A 19739-nucleotide genomic window follows, 5' to 3' on the forward strand; every position below is an offset into this window, starting at 1 on the left:
TGCGCAGCAAGCACAACTTGTGATTTTTGCTGTGCACATGCGTATTAGGGTCCTCCTTGATCGTGGGAAATTTGAACAACGGACGCATCTCCGATCCGAAGATATCGGCAAAAGTTTTTTCCTGAGATAAGACGTTCACTTCACCATGCACACTCCACAATGAATAGCTTATTATCCTTATGTGACTGTTAAACGGCACTGGTGTCATCACAAACGTTATTTCTGCCCTAAAAACTGGCATATTTCGTGGTATTGTGTCATGCAAGATCATTGCAAAATCTAGAGAAATGTGCGAGGTGGCCAGCGGTGTATGGTTGATACACACGTGTCTCAACTGTACCCCCGATAGATTTCTATTAAGAAACACACTGTTTAGTTGTTCAGTGTTATGATAACAGGTTTAACGTCGTAATTAGCCAGCATAGGACACAAATGAAAATAAAATTTTATATTTGTGATATTTAAACTGTGTATTATTAATAAATATATTAAATATATTGTTCCTGTTTTATATATTTGAACCAGTGCTAATTTAAATAAAATGAATGAATTTAAATGGATGAATAAATAAACATGTTGCCCAATTGTTTTTTTCTTTATTTATTATATTTGCAATGAACATTTAGTTACCTTTACATCATTAAAACTGGGTGTCTCAACTGTACCATGGTCCTGTCTCAACTGTACCACATATGGGTACAGTCGAGACAAAGTTAAGACAAAAAGCACCTTATTTTTATGAGCTAATTGTAGAAAATATAAACTACTTATGGGTATTATTGATTGATAATATCTTAGTCTACAAGCTAATGAAATGTCATGAGGCATGCCATTTAGAAATTCACTTCTTTTCAGTATCTATTTTTGTGTAAAAAATCAAAACGCAAAAAAGTGTCTCAACTGTACTCAGTCTACCCGAAGTGCTCTGTTCGTCGTCTCCAAAGACAGAAGGTATTGACTCCTAAATCAGTTAAAGTCTATCGGCAAATCCGTCTTTATACTGGCGGAGGTTGCTGAAGTAGTTATCTTTGAAGTGTTTTACGCACACATAAATGACTTTACCCACAGATATGGGTACATTTCCATGAAAAATAAAACTCAACCAGGCACTTAGAAGAGGTTCTGATGCTGGTAGACGGTGTAATGAAGCTTGTGGGTTACTACATCCAACAACCGAACATTTTGACTTACCCTCTCGTAACTTCTGCATCCTTGAGCTTGGACTACAAAATCGCAGCGAGAAATAAACATGTCGGATTGCTTGAAGTGTTGGGCCGGGAGTCGAAGTCCTTATTTGGCAGTTCCGCAATTTCAACTTTTCTGTACTTATAAACACTCTAAATAAACAACAAAATGCATTTATGGGCTAAAAAAGTGGATTTAGCATGATAATGTACCCTTTAAGTGCAATGATCTATCGAAGCTTGTTTCCGCCAACAGAATAAAAAATAGGGTCATTGCGACTTTTTATCTCACAATTTGGACTATATAACTCGCAATTGCAAGTTTATATCTCAATTCTGAGAAAAAAAAAGTCAGAATTGTGAGATATAAACTCGCAATTGCGAAAAAAGTCAGAACTGTGAGTCACAATTTTTTATTAATTTTGAATTAGTATAGTATCTTTAATAAGTTTGTTTTCTTATGTTGTTTTAGTTTTTTTATGGAAAAAATTATATTAAAAAAACTCATTAAGAAGTAATTTTTTAAGGCAGTGTAGTGTAGACTGTAGCTGGCAAGCAACATTTGGCACACTAAAAAAAACTTTTCAGAAAATATTTTTTTGTAGTCCATATTTTTCTGTTTGCTATAATCATAGTGTTTTCTGTGACATTTTCATTTTTCCTTTATTCACTTTTGCTCTCTTAGAATTCCTGTCTCAGCCTGAAACCTATTTGGCGGAATTACCCTCATGGAGCCACGACCCATTCTTCCTCACAATTACACCCACACTTCCCCACGCCAGGATCAAACAGCAGACCCACAGCCTAGAGAAAAGAGGTACAAAGAAGGTTGAGCACAAAGTATTGAGGGGAAATATAAAAGCGTTTTCCTCATTGCCACCACCAAGTTTAATTTGCAAACCAGAAGAGAGGTAAAGGGCCTGGGTGGGATGGTCTGGTTTAAGTTGAATGGTGAGTTGCTTATGAATGAGTCTATAGGTCATGTGAAAGGCATTCACGGGGTGAAAGAATTACAGATTTTTGGCAGGTGGGCCAAATCTGGTGCTCCCAGGAACATTGAGAGGCCAGTGGCACAGTGATGTGGAAACAGACCCTGGCCAGCAGACACACGCAGTACAAGATTACATACACATGTGCCCTGTGCAATCATAATTTCATAACTCTCACAGACACATTCCTGGGGTGGAGGCCTGGAGAATCAGGGTCACAAAAGTTGGTGATTTCCGAAGGCCAAGAAAATAAGTAGATGAGATTGTTTGTGTGTTAATCATGGAGAATTTGGTTTAATTTTGACTCCCTTGTGCCATATGTTGGCCAGATGAGTGATGGCTTTCTATGGGCACTGTGAGTGTGTGTGTGTGTGTGTCTCTGTGTCTGTGTGTGTGTGTGTGTGTGTTTGTTTGGCTTCCAGCTAAAAACTGAATAATCCGCTCCAGACAGAAAACAGGTCCCAAAACCAGTATTGAGATATATAGGGGTTTGAGTGGTACATCCACCTCACCAAGACCGAGAAATCTGGTCTGTGTCATTGGATGTGGTAAAACTGGATTTACCCTTCAGCGGTCCACTATTAGAAGAAACTGCTTTTCCAAGTAGGAACTTACTAATAGTGATATAAATTGAAAGTGAACGCATTAATCATCGTATATTAGGCTGAATAATTTATATGTAAACTATGCCAAAGAACAGTTGAGTAATGATGCAACTAAAGCCAGGTCTCCACTTATCGAATACTGGAAGCTTAATTAGTTTTTTTTCTTGTTTTGCAGTTAAAAAAAAAGATTATAATAATAATTATATTAATAATTATACTTAATGGTAATGAACAATTTGTATTGTGTTTTCCCCCTCATGGTTAAGCATAAACTTTACTTTCAAATTTATGTAAAAAAAAAAAAACAAAGAAAAACAATTCAAGATATATTTGCTGAAAACTGCTAAGTTGGCTGTTAAGATGTCCAAGAAGCTGCTGAAATAATAAACTATAGTGGCTGAAATATAATAAGTTATAGTTTAAAACAGTGGTTCCCAACCACATTCCCCCCAACACTGCACATTTTGCATATCTCCTCAACCAAACACACCTGATTCAGGTCATCAGCTCATTAGTAGGGACTCCAAGAGCTGAAATGGGTGTTTCAGACAAAAGAGAGAATCAAAATGTGTAATGTTGGGGGGATCCTGAAACATGGTTGGGAAAAATTGGTTTAGAGCAGGGGTAGGCAAGTTCGGTCCTAGAGAGCCACTGTCCTGCAGAATTTAGTTCCAACCCTAATCAAACACACCCGAACAAGCTAATCAATGTCTTCAGGATTACTAAGGCTATAGGCAGGTGAGGTTTATTTCAGTGTTCGAGCCAAACTCTGCAGGACAGTGGCTCTCTAGGACCGAACTTGCCTAGCCCTGGTTTAGAGCAAGGGTTCTCAACTCTGGCCTTCAAGATCCCCTTTCCTGCAGAGTTTACCTCCAACCCCATCTGAACAGGCTAACAAATGTCTTCAGGATTACTAGAAAGCTATACAGGCAGGTGACTTTGATCAGAGTTGGAGCTGAACTCTGCTGGAAAGTGGAACTCGAGGGCGAGAGTTGAGAACCTTGGTTTAGAGAAAGAGAACAGACTTCGTTTTCCATTTTATATCATTAAGATTATAGTAACACTGTGACAATAAGTTACTGGCTCTCAAACTCAATTAAGCTGCTCTGAGACACAAACAAACTGTCGGGTGACTTACACTCTGCCAGAGCAATAGATTTAGAGCCACCTGGCTCTCAAAAGCTCCAATTTCCTGTAAAATGTTAAATATACTTACAATCCTGCAGAGACAAACACATTTGAACTGGAGTAAAACTTTGGCCCTGACCATCACATCTGCCTCAGGGACCTTTAATGTTCTGTTGTTTCGTGGAGAAGTGCACCATGTGTGTCCAAACATCATTGTTTGAAATATTTTGAGTTGCATCACATTTATACTTCATTACCTTAGAATCACATCCACACTGTTTTCTCAGATGCCTAATCTGATCGATGAAAGCAAGCGCTGGAGCCTGTTTCACATGGCCATACATAAATAAAACTACTGCCTCATTGCATCTAACTCCAATTACATATTTTACATTTAATTAATTGCCAATCTTGGTTAATGAAAGTTCTCGCAGCTGGCTATTAACCTCTCACCAACAGCACTCTGTCAACTCAATATAGACAGAAGGAACAAATTATGTTTATCATCCCATGCAATAACCAATCCAACTTAATCAGTACTCCAAACTATATGCATATCTGCTGATGCAGCTACTTGTTTTCTCACTCAACATCATGTGTATATTACTCATATTGTCTATTTCTCCCATTACTCTGTGCAACTGTGTAGGGTAAAACATTGTTTCACAAATGTATAGCAATAGTCTTCTTTCAGCTGTTGCCCACAACTTTATTGGCATTGGCTGTACAAACTGTAATAATCTGTTTAGATGTTCGTCTTGAAGAGGGCTCTGCACTTTTCTCTTGTCTCCTGCTTTGTTACTTACTCTGCAGCAGCAACAGCAGCAGTGTAGCAGATCTATTCCGCCAAGACCAAATACATTAACATTGACATATCCATCACCATGCCAATTTCTATTATCATACCAATCTCCAGATAGTTGTCATAACAGAATTAACATTACCTAAAAAAATACATATCTAAATAAATATGTAATGGACATTTCTGCGCATATTTGCTCTTCTATAGCTTGACCTAATATCTGGAGATTGTACCTAACCCAAGCTTTAACGAAATCAAGCTCGGTTGCACAGTGATATATAGAGATGTACAACAACAGTGATTGAAGGATATATGTGCATGCCACACCGCGAGCAATATCCACCAAGTCCTTTTGGTTTGCCAGATCTCTTGTGTCGAAACAAACACATTTGAGTCAATTTGGACACTAATGCAAGAAACATTCCAGAGCACATGTGGACCTGATTGCAACAACAAATATTTTTAAACAAGGTTTTCCACCAGAGACTTTGATCACACTGATGAACAAGCTAAAAAATCAAAGTGTCAGCATTTAGAGGATCAGCAATATGGAATGTGTTCTGGGTTACAAGGTAAACAAGTTCACACAGTTCCACCCTCCTCGTATCCTGGCACAGCACACTATCACACCTTTCTCAGTAAAGCACATCCAATTCAAACAGCGCTGTTTTGGCAAGATCCTTTGTTGCATGAAATGGCCGCCAGATCTCCCTTTAAACGCACCCTGATTGTTTGATTGCCTGGAATGTTCCACAACTCGGCCCATGAAGCCACCAAGGTTTAAGTGGCTAGCAACACGAGTGTGAAATTAAAGCACTTAGTAACTCACCAGTAAAATCTATACAGTCGGTGTGAGGATCACACACGATGTATGAAGTAGTAAAACCTCACTTTATTCAATTCCATCTGTAATTTTCTATGCATAAATCTCTCCTCAACCCCACTCAGACTTTTTAGCGCAGACTTACTGGCCATTTTAAAATCTGAGGTGTTGTTTTCTGAGCTCAGGGACCTTTTAAATCACTGAGTAACATTCTTTACGTTTAAATGGTTTTTCCTCTGTCTGCTAAGCTGTCTGCATTAGTGTTTGAAAGTTAGCATGTGGTGCTAACTGAGCTTTATTGTCATATGCTGGAAACCACACGGGATGCATTATACACAACTGCACCTGGCTGGAGCTTTTCCATTTTTCCACATTATTCAAAGCAGAAGAACAATAAAACTACAAAGTTAATTTAGAAAAGACATGCCACTGAAAATGTGGGTAAATTGCTTCTACTTCCATGGCTCTAATTTAATTATATTATTGTTTTATAGGGTTTTTCCACCCACCAAAGCGGAGAATGTCATGTGTAATAGGATTCCATCACATAACAGCTGCCTGCAAGCCAGGATGTCTGACTATTGACATCAAATCAAGTGCATAATACATATTTTCAGTGGTGGACAAGGTACCAAATATTCACAACTTTGAAAAATAATGTTTATAGTGTACAGATATTCTGATTAAACATTACTTCAGATAGTGTATAAATTATTCTCCTGAGTAAAACTGCAAAAGTAATTACTTTTGAATATATAGTACACTTTCTCTAAGTATCAAAAGTAAAATGACTGATATAAGGACTAACATTTTCTATTTTGCTATGTGATAGAAGCTATTCCATAATCTCAAAATACCATTGGTTTCTTAACTTGAGATTCACTGAAGATCACTGAATGAGTGAGTTGTTAATTGCTGCATTTGCATCAATATAATAAATGAATTATTCAAACCGATTTGTAAATGAGTGCGCTGAAAATAACTGGCTCAAAATAATGATTCATTTCAATCAGATATTGCCATCAGGTCTCCAAGTGGGTCTCAGGGGCTGTTTACACGACACCATTTTTGACTAAAAACTGAAAATTTATATGTGTTTTGGTTGTTCATGTACACCCCAGTGGAGTTTTGGGGACCTGAAAATGCACACTTTTGACAACAGGTTTCAAAGTGGAAGGTTTTTAGAGATCATTTTGACAATGTTGTCGTCTGTATGCAAAAAACGCAAAGGAAAAAACGTTTCTGTTTTTAGTACATCGTTGTCATTTCAAGTTTTCCAAAATGAAAATACTGATAATGGACTGGAAAAATTCATAGTTTACTATCTACCATTACTCAGACTGTTATTTAACTAATCCGAAAGATCATTGATGCTCTCATTCTGTCACAAATATATTTTTCTCTACCAAGTGTTGCCCTGAAAACCTCTGCCCCTGTCATATTCGTCTCTTCCCTCTCTTTTTCCAATCTCTCAAATGGAACAGAGTTGGCTCCCTTTTTGCTGGATTCTCCCAGTACAGGGCATGTGTTATGAGAGACTTTAGTGCTTTAGCATGATTAAGTATATATTATGATTTGTATTCTAAGAAAGAGTGACGCTTGTGATCCAAATCATGTCTGAATGCAGAACAATGTTGAATAATAGGTTGATACAGTTTAATACCCCAATGAAGTACGTTCTTCAGGAGAAACAAACTTTTATTTTGTGTTATTTTAGGACTGCTTTATGTATTTGAAAAGACAAGGATGGATTGCCATTTGTCAAAGCTTGGCAAGATCTGATTTTTTCACGTCTACACAGCCCTTTGCTGCTTCCAGGATAGGGGTGATATGCTCTAGAGTTGCCTCCAACGTGCATCTTCAGTTAGTAAGACTTATTTTCATGTCAACATTGACGGTGTGATCAAAGGCAGATGTCATTCCTTTGACATCCAAATGAGGGGCAACAATGGTGGATTTGTTAAGCAAGCAAAACCAAGCAGCACTTGAACGTGCATTGAAGTGAAAGGCACTCTAGAAATTCTGTTAAAGACGATATTTTTTAGAACTTTTTGGTCAAAACAACCCCATTGTGGACCCCACTGAATTTCATTGAATGGATAAAAAAGGAGAAAAATGTTCCAAAATATATTCTTCTGTCAAAGTCATACAGGTTTAGAATGAGTGAGTAACTGATGACAGAATTTTCTTTTTTTGCAAACTATCCCTTTAAGATTCAATGGCAGATGTCCAATCTCAATCAGTCTTGCTTTACAGCGTGTTATTCCTGGGCTGTTTTGTGTGCTCGCAGCCAGTGAAACCCATCATCAAAGCAATTGTCCCAATGAGGATATTGGCTGAACATACCTCTCTTATTCTAGCCTGCGCCCCTGCAGTCTCTGGGGCTCCAGGGGCAGGAAGCTGAGCCCCAGGCTTACGGGGCTGGAAACCAAATCCAGAGCTCCTGCTTTTGGGAAGACTAAGACGGCTTGCTGGGCCTGACGCTAAGTCCATTAACAGGATCCAAGGGTTGCAGTGGTTGTGTTGCAGTTTTCAATTCAGTGAAAAGTAGTGAGGCTGCTCTGATCGCATTGGGGGGCGTTTTGTAGCTGAAGGTGCTGAAAGTTCATCTCTGGAGCTTTACGCCGAAAATCCTCTCTGCTACAGACATTAGCATTGGTAGTTGAAGTAATGCTTTAGCAGGGATATTATAAAGGGCAGTAGTGTAGGAGACCACTTGTACAAAAAGAAATGGGAGCAATCATAACAATATGGGGGCTCTAGGAATGGACTATTTAGTACAAATTGCAATCAAGATTTTTGTTTTTTACCTTTGAGGAGTAGTAGCTGTACTTGCATGAAAACAATGGCAGAAGAAAATGTGCAAAAACTGTACCTTTAGCTTGTCACTGGGGTAGTACCTTTAAAGGTACACCTATACCTAAAAGGTGATTAATTAGAGATTATTCTTGGCTGAAACTGAAAAATGTAGGGACACACTGGGCCAAAAACAAAAACTCAACAAATCAATCTATTTTCCAAAGTGTTTGTCCTATGCAGGGTCAAATGAATGCTGCAGCCTATCCCAGCATCTCGGGCCATGCGCAGGGGGAAACTGAAGAACACAGAGGGAATCCACTTAGACCAACAGCCTGGGACCTTCTTGCTATGAGGCAAAAATGCTACCCACCATGCGGCCCAACTTAATAGATGATTATTACAAATTAGAATTTGTTAAAATAACTAACAAATGGTAAACATATGTTTTTTATGAATGATTGCACTTGTTCTTTCTCTTTAGGTAGCATTACTACTACAATATTTACATTTTAAAATATTTCACAGCTCAACAGATATAAAAAAGATTTTTATATATGGTTTAAGATATCTGGTTAACTCTAAATATTATTTAAAGGACAATTCTGGCCAAAAATGAACCTAGGGCTAAATAACACAAATCGGTACCGAATCGACCGTTCTATGGGATGCATGTTCATGATAATCGAATGTACCGTCGAATGTATATTTTTACACTAGCTTATAACGCTAGTGTATGAGGTCTTTATAAAGTATCTTCTTATTAAACTGTCTGTACACTTACAAAGTTCTCAATGCTTTGGTTTGCAGGTAGGGACCCCCATTACGCTTCCATGTTAGTGTGGGGCTATTTTGAGCCTTGTTAGTGGTATTAATTAGCAATTTTTATTCGTACTTTTTCAATGCCCCATTCACTAGCGTTATAAGCTAATCTGTGGTTAAACTAAAAATAACGTTAAAACTGGGTACATTCGATTATCATGAAAACGCATCCCATAGAACGGTCCACTCGGAATTGTCCTTTAAGTTTCTTTTTTTAGTCCAAATTATGGCCTTTATTTCTCTTTCGGCTAAACAAATTGACATGCATCCCATATTAGTTCTAATATGCAACCTTTCGAGTTAAATAAGGAGTACTAACCAGCAGTGACAAGCGGATGTACCCCTAACGGAACAATTTTTGCATTTTTTTTTTAAACTTTTCACAATGTATTACAAATCAACAGAAAATTGCTGACTTCAATTTAAAAGCTGGCCGCCAAAGTGAACTGACCTTGTCTTAAAGCGACTTTGGCTTCATTTACTGACATTGGGAGGATGACATAATGCCAGAGCAACTGGGATATACGTAAATGTTACATTTATAGCATCCCAGTGCTTCATCTGACTCATCAGCCCCACAGGCATTAAAATAGCATCAGCCCGAAACCCTAAGCTTGTATTAATAACATACCTGGGAAAATCTCCTATTTTCTGGCATTCAGACCAGTACGTTTGGGAATGATAACTGGTCAGCTGAACAAGTTCCTGTCAAGACAATGAACCAAAGTACCATGAACTTTGATGTCTTGCTCTGACTGGCAAATGAGAGGATTGTATGGTTTGAGTCTTCTTGAATAAACACAGTCAGACTGTTACAATGGAGATGAACGTATGTGTACATAATACCATGAACAAATCGATTGTTTTGAGAGACAGACTCCCCACTTAGTCAGAGGACACATTGTGAAAACAGGTTCACATTAAACAAATCAGACTCTTTTGACAGTTGCTTGTCTCCTAATCTGTGTGATTATGGATAGCGAGAAGAGGATATAGATAAAATGTCTGAGCTGGAGCCAGGGCTGAGGAATGACATGGCGTGGAAATCAATGCCAGGTTTAGGCTCGCCTTACAAACATGCATTTTCCGCCCTGATAGCGAAAGCAGTGGGAACTTCCTGACAGAGCACCAAGTAATCCCTGTGAACTCAATGTTTAACAGCTACTCACTGGGAAGTAGGATTTACACACAAGCACACACATTTATGTGCACACACAGTGACTACAAGGAACTAATAACTGCAGAAATCAATTAGATGACAAAGAAAGACATGGTAAAACATCTTGATATTCATGTTAAACATAGTTCAATAGATCAATTTGACTTCATATGATCAATATCCATAAGCCAATTGAATAGTAAACAATTTTATATGGAACAATTTTGGTGGTGGTAAGCCACCTCTAAAGGATCCATGGTGAGGCCCGTGGCATAGGCGGATTAGGCAAATGCTAGGGGCGCCACTCAATAGGGGCGCCAAAATGAGTGCACGAGTGAACGAATTTTTCTTTTTTACTAATACTATTTTGAAAACATTAATTCAAAATACTACAAAATAAAGCAAAAAAAACTCCACAAAAACTTAACTAAGTCCCCCGACTCCGGTCCGGCGCATCAATCTTCCCCCGCCCAGCGAGTGCTTGAAGTGCGTCAGAAACAGAGCGCGCACGATCAGTTTAATGTTGGTAATTTGTTGTGTAGCGTCGCCCCTCGCTGCATCCAATGTAGACAGCATTTCTTTTGTTTGAGGGCACTTAACACACTCAAGCACCCCGTAGAAACGGGCCTGGCAGCTCGTGCCAGGTCTAGACATGGTGAAAGTTACATGATTGTGACGGATGGCCAAATTGACATGACATATTTTAGATTAGCATTATAGTCTGCAATAGATACAATGCCAAACGGAAGAGAAGAGGATAAAAGGGGATAAAGACAGAGGTAATGTAATGAATGAACAGTTTATCTAATTGCATATTAGTAAGATATATAATTTAATGGCAGTTATTTTTACCTTAAACTTTAAGCTTCTGAGTTCTCCAGAGGCCCCAGACAGTGTGATTTGTAACAATCACGTCAGTTTTTTTAGACGAATTCACTATCACTTTTATTAATTAATGTTTTACTCTACAGTTGTGCAGTTTTGAGGGGGATATATGGCATTTTTTTAATTTATTTGCCAAAATGATTAATGATATTTATATAGGCTACAGGTTTATTAAAAGTAGCAACGTTTTAAGTGAAATTAACATTAAAGAAGACATTTCGCGGTTTCATTCATGGTGAAAACATGAAACGTGCCATAGTTTAGTGGAAGATTGCTGCCATCAACTGCAAAACAAACACTTTTGCTAGCGCTCAATGAATAGTTTGTCCATGAATGACATTTGGACGATGACATCACTGTTTTATCCAGAGCGGCTATATATACTGAACAAAATTATAAACGCAACAAAACTGTAAAGCTGTAAATCTGCCTTGAAATAATCTATATTGTAAAAAGCTCTATAAAAATAAATGGGACTTGACTTGAATGCTAGGTGTAATGCTCTTGCTATTTGTGTTTAGGCTGTAATGTGTGTGTGTATATATATATATATATATATATATATAAATATACATATATAGGATAAATAATCATGAACACAATGACAGGGCGCAATGGGCTGTGATGCATGGAGCACCAGGTAAAATCTTGCCTAGGGCAGCAAATTGGCCAGGGCCGGCCCTGGTGAGGCACAGCGGGGCGGCCAGTGCGGGTCTAGCTTGTGTAGAGACCTCCGGTGGGTTTCCATCCTCTCTGCTAGGGGTAAGATGTTGCAATTAGTGAGCTGCTTTCTGAGGAGTTTTCTTTTTTACATCAGTGTTGCTGATGTACTCATTTTTGCTTACTACGTACTGCAGCAGGGAAGTATACACATTCTGATGAAAGATAACAAAAAGGAACCAATACTTTTTATTGGCTGCTTTTGACGTGGTCTGATTAAAGCCGGGTGGGTGAAGCTGCAATCACTGTGTCTAAAGGACTTAATTCCATCATTCTGATCTCTGCGGTGTCGAAACAAAGTCAAAGAACAACCAAATGCCCCCTACCACGATTGAGCTTTTTTGTCACAAAGGCTTTTGGTTGTGTCCTGGATCTTCGTAAGAGAAACAAAAATGACATACAGCTGTGTAACATTACCACAGGCCACCACATAAAGGCTCCCAGTGCCTGTTCGAGTGCACTAAACTAGGGTTCAAAAGATTGGGATTCCTTTTAACTGTACTAGGGCCTCTGCTTCCAGACTTTGAGAAGAGCTATTATCCAAAAAAAGAGCAATACGCTGCCAGCACTACAATTGGATATGCTTCATTACAGGGGATTTGAAAACAATGTCAGGTTAAAGCCAAACCAATTCCAAGAAGCAGGTCTTAGGTCTGAGCCTGTATAAAAACAATGAATGACAGCAGTTTAAAATAAAGCGGAACCATATTGTGCAATTAATTGCATGTGTTAAAGCTGATAACAAGCTAGCTTAACTATCAAATAGGCAGTCCCTACATTTGAAATGATGAACAACATCCATTAGGTCAGTGTTGCTGTTCATTATCTGATAATAATTAGTTGCATAAACAACTGGGAATAATTTCAAGTTAGATAATAGGTTAATTAACCTGTTGAAGCCCTGCAGGCTATATTCGTCATAACATAAAACCTTTAAACGCACATCCACATATGAAAACTGAACTGTTAGCTACACCGAAATACCCTCAGCCGAATTAGGCCAAATAAAGGAATGAGTGAGTGATTTAATTCAGGCCTCATTAGAGATGGAGTTTAGTAGGGGTCATCAAACTGGATTCAATCCCTCTCGGCATCATTCTTTGTTCAGTGCAAAAATAACAAAACACCAGAGCAGCAAAATGAGGATTTATAGTCCAGGGGGTTGCTTGTAATCACCTAGGGCTCCATAATACATATTTCTCTAAAAATTATTCCCCTGCCTTAGCTGGAATGTAAAAGAGTCTGATAATATGCTCATAAGTGAAGCATGAGTCACAAAAGGTTCAGTTCTTCAGGGTTTCACCCATGTGCCCCTCTTACGTGAAGTCAGATGTACTCACCCAAACATAAAGAGACTGAGGGGAGTACGAGTGCATGAAACAAAGTTTCATTATTATTTTTTATTCTTTCATTCTGACACATATTCCCACAGTCTCATCTGGTAAAATGATGGTTTTTCCAAAATAAGCTCAGGTTTTCCCCTTGGAATGATTCTGAAACAATGTATATCCAAAGCACACACAAAATTAAATGAAAAGAAAAATATAACGAGGGAACTTTGACTCTTTCTCAGCATACCTCTGCATAAAACCATAAAAAAACATCCCTCTACCTTTTTTTTTTTTTTAAATGGATGTTTCAGCAAATAAAATAATGATATATTTCAACCTCTGCCCCAGACATCTACTCGGTCATGAAAACAGGAGTTTGCTGATACAATTAATATGATGTACAGAGCTTTCACACTGAACTACACCTGAGCAAAAGCATAGCCTTAAAAAAAAAAAAAGCACACACAGAAAACACAGTGACAGTATCACAGTACAGCAATTGTATCAGATGGTAATATAGTATGAATGATCAGGGGTAATATGTGCCAATGAGTTGGCAGTGTCACAGAAATATTTGTCAAATAAACATTATGAAACATTATGAAAAGTGATACATATTTTGTAATTATAAAAATTCTAACAAACTTGACTTGACAAACGATTGTGCATAAGTAAAACCCATTTTTATCAAATATTTTTATTATTATTTATTTATTTATTTATTTAGCTATGACACTTTACCTCAGTTTTTAATGTGGGGGAAGTTGTGCCACTGGTGCAACAAATCAAAATTATTTTAGAAGTCACATTTCTATGTCTTTATGGATGTTTGGTTATTTTAGTTGATAACAGAGTACCAAACAACCTGAAATATATTTAGTCATATTAGTTGTATTGGTAACCATTACACAAGGTTTCATTTGTTAACATTAGTTAACTGCATTGGTTAACATTAACTAACAATGAAAATACTTCCACATTATTTATCTTAGTTAATGTTAATTTCAACTAGGGGTGGGAATCTCTAGGCACCTCACGATTCGATTCGATTACGATTCAGAGGCCTGCGATTCGATTCAAAAGCGATTATCGATTATCTGAATCTTTTGTGTGTGTGTGTGTGTGAATATAAATACTTTGCTTTAAAAGTACAAAGTAATGACCCATAAAGAATTAACTTACAATATATTTTATTAACATTGCAAAGAACCAACAGGAAAATAAATGTGTGCCTGAACTAGCAGCATACTTGTAGTAAATTAATAATATAACAACAACAGGTGTTCTGACGATTCATGCTACCCATCGAGATGTGCTACTTACTGGTGCATGTGCAGACTCATTTTTCTTCTGCTTACCACGCCCATAAATCTATGCATCCTTGCTGTGGAGACTTGTAGGAAACTTTGACAGGCCAAAGATGAATATTTGATGATAATTTTTACTTTTCACACCGTTTTAAAAATAAAAACAGTACATTATACTGTACTCTTAACTTCGAATTTTATAATAATTTTATTTCATATAATAATATCATTTTTACTTGTTATATCAAATGTGATAATTGCTAGTTCATTTAAAATATCCAAATATGCTCCCCATACACTTACCCTGATTAAAATGAAATAACGATGTTATAATATTGTGAGATTTACACCATTATGGAAACAATAGAGAATGAATCAACATTATCTATGATCGATTCGCGTTTGGGTAGCATTTTTCGACAAGGCAGCAGAAATCGTCTGAACACCGGTACAGCCCAGAGCCATAGAGAGAAACGGCTCTGGTACAGCAGAGTGTTTTTCCTCCTCTGGGTGGAAACGTGTCATATGGCTTCTCATATTTGTCGTGTTGCCGAAATATTTTAGTTTTATTCTACAAAGCTTACAACTAGTGTGGCTCTTGTCCAGCTCCTTTCCCCCTTCAACTTCATAGAAGCCAAAATATTTCCACACGTCAGCTTTTAACGAGGAGGGTGTTTGGATTTCGCGCTCAGCCATCGCGTCTCTGTTATGTGCGCACGCCACAGACAGACGGTCCGGGCACTGCACTTCCGCGCTTCAGAGTTCCGTCTTTTGCGTTCCGTCAATATTACGTCATTATAAATAGGCTACATATCTAAAAAAAAAAAATTTTTTTTTTTTGAAAATCGATTTTTGACATTTGTGAATCGATTCAGAATCGTCCACGTCCGCATCGCGATGCATCTAAGAATCGATTTTTTCCCCCACCCCTAATTTCAACATTTAAAATACATTGTTAAAATCAAAAGTTGTATCTGTTAACATTAGTTCCCTATCAGTCGGTCACTATTAACTAACTAAGGTTAAAGAATGCAGATTGTCAGAAATAAATTGCTCATTGTTATTGTAAGTTAATGCTTTGTCTAAAGGTAACAAATGACCGTATTGTAAAGAGTTACTGTTTTACCTTTATCTAATTTTTCCTTGCCTTTAGAAGACAAGTTAAAAGTGGTACAGCTTACCCCACTCTACCCTACTATTTTCATTAACATTGTCCGCCTAAGTGCTTCTAAGAATATGTGTACTGTACATGAACAACTGCGACAGTTTTGGTTATGCTGTATTGTGACAGTTATTTCACCCCATATATGCCCATCAGTCTCTGTTTTCTGGTATGATGTTATGTAACTGTCCTGATAGATGATTATGAATATGGTAAATCAGTTTTCTTTGACACCCACAGATGGACACCTGCAGAGAGGAGTGATGAATGCTTTCTAAAAAGAGCCCTGCTAGTGTGCATCTGTGTTTATTTATACAGGAGATTCTGACCCCCTCTATGGTCCTACGATGACAGAATTCTCTCTGAACGTCCCCGCTGAGACAGCACACCTTTAACTCTTCCTCGTTCTGCTTGACGTTACCTTTGGCTTAAATGACAGAGTGAAACTGAAGCCAGCCTTCAGGGATCTGCTTCACGATCACCCTGAAACACACACACACTTACATGAGGAACACTGGCCGTACTCCAACCCCTTATGTCACCTTTGGACAAACGATCACAGCACCAGGGGACCCACTTCATTGTGCAGATTCAGATCTGGCTTTTGTTAGTGCAGAGGCCCCGCTGCCAAAGGACTTGCTATGATACAGAATGAATCACCTCAGAAGGCAGGATTTTACAAGTCTCAGTGAAGTTCTCCATTAAAGTCGTGCTCTGTTCAAATGTGCACCCCTTAAAATTATTTTAGTGTCTGTTTAATGGCTAATTACATTTCAATAAACATGCCAAGTGATATAAAAAATTCCAATTAAGTCTTGTATTTTAGACAGCTGATAAAGATGTATGGGCGATGTGCAAATATTAAAGGGATAGTTTACCAAAAAAGAAAATTTGTACTCGCCCTCATGTCGTTCTAAAACTATAACACTTTCGTTCATCTTCAAAACACACATATTTTTAATGTATCTGGAAAGATTTCTGTCCCTCCATTTAAAGTCCACAATTTATAGTAATTACTATAGTAACTACGTGTAATATGCAACAAGGATAATGCAAAATAAAGTGTTACCGCATAAATTTAAGTTTACTGGGCAATGCATTGCACTGGAATACACATTATAACGTCTCTGGTTACTGGTGTAACCTATGTTCTCTGAATAGGGAACGAGACGCTGCGTAGCTTAAGACGCAGTGGGAACGCCCTCTGGGTGTGTCGATTGTCTGAAGCCCTTATAGAATCACGCTAATTCATTGGCTGTCGTCATATTATATTAGCTCGAGCGCCATCTGCTCCTCAGATTTCTCTGCCAAAAAAGGAGCTTGTCGGCAGCGCAAGGAGCTTGGCAGCGAACGCAGCGTCTCGTTCCCTAATCAAAGAAAATAGGTTACACCAGTAACCAGAGACGTTCTCTTTCATAGGTTCACTCAATGCTGCATAGCTTAAGACGCAGTGGGAACGAAATACCAAACTCGCCAAGCTAAGCGCTGCCGTAACTAGTACAAAGACCAGATAACTCACACGACTGGTTCAAGCAGATAAAACTTGGGAACCTGGAGTCATGTCAAGATCCAAACTGTAGAATCTGACAAAAGTGTGCGGAGAGGACCAGCCTGCCGCTACACAAATGTCTTCCAGGAGGGCACCTCTAAAAAGTGCTTGAGAGGAAGCCACGCCTCTTGTGGAATGTGCCCTGATGTTAAGAGGTGAAGGCAGGCCGCGCACCTCATATGCCAGTGAAATAGCCTCCTTAACCCAGTGGGAAATTCTCTGCTTTGATGCGGCAAGCCCGCGGCGGCCAGCACCAAAACATACCAAGAGCTGGTTAGATTTTCTCCAATCGCCAGAGCGATCCACATATAAGCTCGGACAGGGCAGAGCAAGTTAAGCTTCCTGTCCTCCTCAGAAACAAAAGGAGGATGATGGAAAGAGTGAAGGTTAATAACCTGAGAGCGGAATGCTATGGACAATACTTTGGGCACATATCCCGGTTTCGGTCTCAAAGTCACCCTGACCAGACCAGGAGCGAAGTCTATACATGTCTTGCCAACAGAAAGGGCTTGCAAATAGTCAAAGCTAACAAAAGAGTAACCTTGAGAGTCAGAATCCGCTCTGGAACTGACTCTAAGGGCTCAAAGGGAGCCTCCGTTAAGCCCTCCAGGACGACATACAGGTCCCAAGAGGGAATTCCAGGGGAGCGTACTGGTTTCAGGCGCCTAACCCCACGCATAAATGCTGAGACTAACCTCAATTTACCCAGGGGGATCTCATCCGACTCTCTATGAGCGGCAATAGCAGCAACATACACTCTCAGAGTAGTGGCGGCCGCTCCAGAAGCAAACTTCTCCTGTAGGAATTCCAGCACTGAACCAACTGGGCAGCTGACTGGGTCCGTAGCGTGTGTCGAACACCATGATTCAAATACCCTCCGCTTGGAGGAATACAACCTCCTCGTGGAAGGGGCTCTCGCACTGGCAATGGTCTCCCGGATGTCATTGGGAAGACCAAAGCTCAGAGCTAGCGGTTTCTGATGGGCCATACGCATAGCTTCGAAATGTTGGGGCGAGGATGCCATATCCTGCCCTGAAGCTGGGACAGCAGATCCTCCCTGATCCTCCCTGATCTCCCAGGGGGGAGCTCCAGAAGAGGAACCAGCTCCAAAAACCACGGCTGGGACGGCCAGAATGGGGCTATAAGTAGGAGACGGGCTCCGCTCTCCCTCACTATGGACAGAACTGGCAGGATCAACTTTACAGGCGGTAATGCATAAAGTTTGGGTGGGCGAATGCATCTATCCCCAATGGCGCTGGGGGGCTCAGGGATAACCAGAGTGGGCATTGGGACGACTCCTGTGATGCAAAGAGGTCTACTTCTGCTTTTCCGAACACTTCCCAAATCAATGCTACTGTTTGGCGGTTCAACATCCATTCCCCCAACCTGAGCTTCTGCCTCGACAGAAAATCTGCTGCGAGGTTCAGGATCCCAGGAACGTGGACTGCCCTCAGTGAAAGGAACTTGCCCTGAGACCACAGGAGAAGGTGGCGCGCAGTTGCTAGTGTATGCGTTAACTGCGCGACACCTTCAAAAGGCGAAGAGCCGGTCCCGTGGACTGAGCACCTGAGAGTTTCATCCACCACAGAAACGGTCTCATGTGGAGCAACCCTAGGGGAAGCACAAGGGAAGCTGCGACCATGAGACCCAGAAGCCTGCGGCACGTGCCCACAGAAACACGATGGCCGTGCGTGAAGCGAGCCAAACAGGTCAAAAGACTGGAAATCCGGCCAGGAGCCAAATGGACCTGCATCAGAACGGAACCCAGGCGCACCCCTAATAAAACTGTGCTTTGAACTGTGCTTTGAGTGACAATGTCCCTATGGTGAGTCATTAATTCCCTGGAGTGGGCTAAAAGGAGCCAATCATCCAGGTAGTTGAGTATACGGATGCCCTGGAGCCGCAACGGGGCCAGAGCGGCATCCATACACTTTGTGAACGTTCTCGGCGCTAGAGCGAGACCAAAGGGGAGGACCCTGTACTGGTACGCCCTCTCTCCAAAGGCAAATCTGAGGAACCTCCTGTGTCGCCGTACGACCTGAATAGGAAAATATACATCCTTCAGGTCTACTGTCACGAACCAGTCCCCCGCTCGAATTTGAGATATGATAGCTTTCAGCGTCAACATCTTGAATTTTCCTTTGTAAAGGGAGAAATTTAGCCGGCGCAGGTCTAATATCGGTTGCAGACTTCCGCCCTTTTTCGGGACCAAGAAGTAACGACTGAAGAAGCCTTGCTCGATTTCCTTCGGAGGAACCTCTTCTATTGCTCCTTTGAGGAGCAGGGACGAAATCTCCTGCTGTAGTACAGAAGCCTCTGAGGCACTGTTGACTACAGTTGGAAAGATTCCGTTGAAGCAAGGGGCCGGGCGACATAACTGAAGTATGTAGCCGAGCCGAACCGTGCGGAGGATCCAAGGCGATACCCCTGGCAGCCGCCTCCATTCTTGAAAGAAATGTGATAGAGGAAGTGGAGGG

This window comes from Siphateles boraxobius, unplaced genomic scaffold (assembly GCF_051911475.1).
Source record: "Siphateles boraxobius isolate OS27281-9 unplaced genomic scaffold, OSU_SipBor_1 8, whole genome shotgun sequence".
Lineage (NCBI taxonomy): Eukaryota > Metazoa > Chordata > Actinopteri > Cypriniformes > Leuciscidae > Siphateles > Siphateles boraxobius.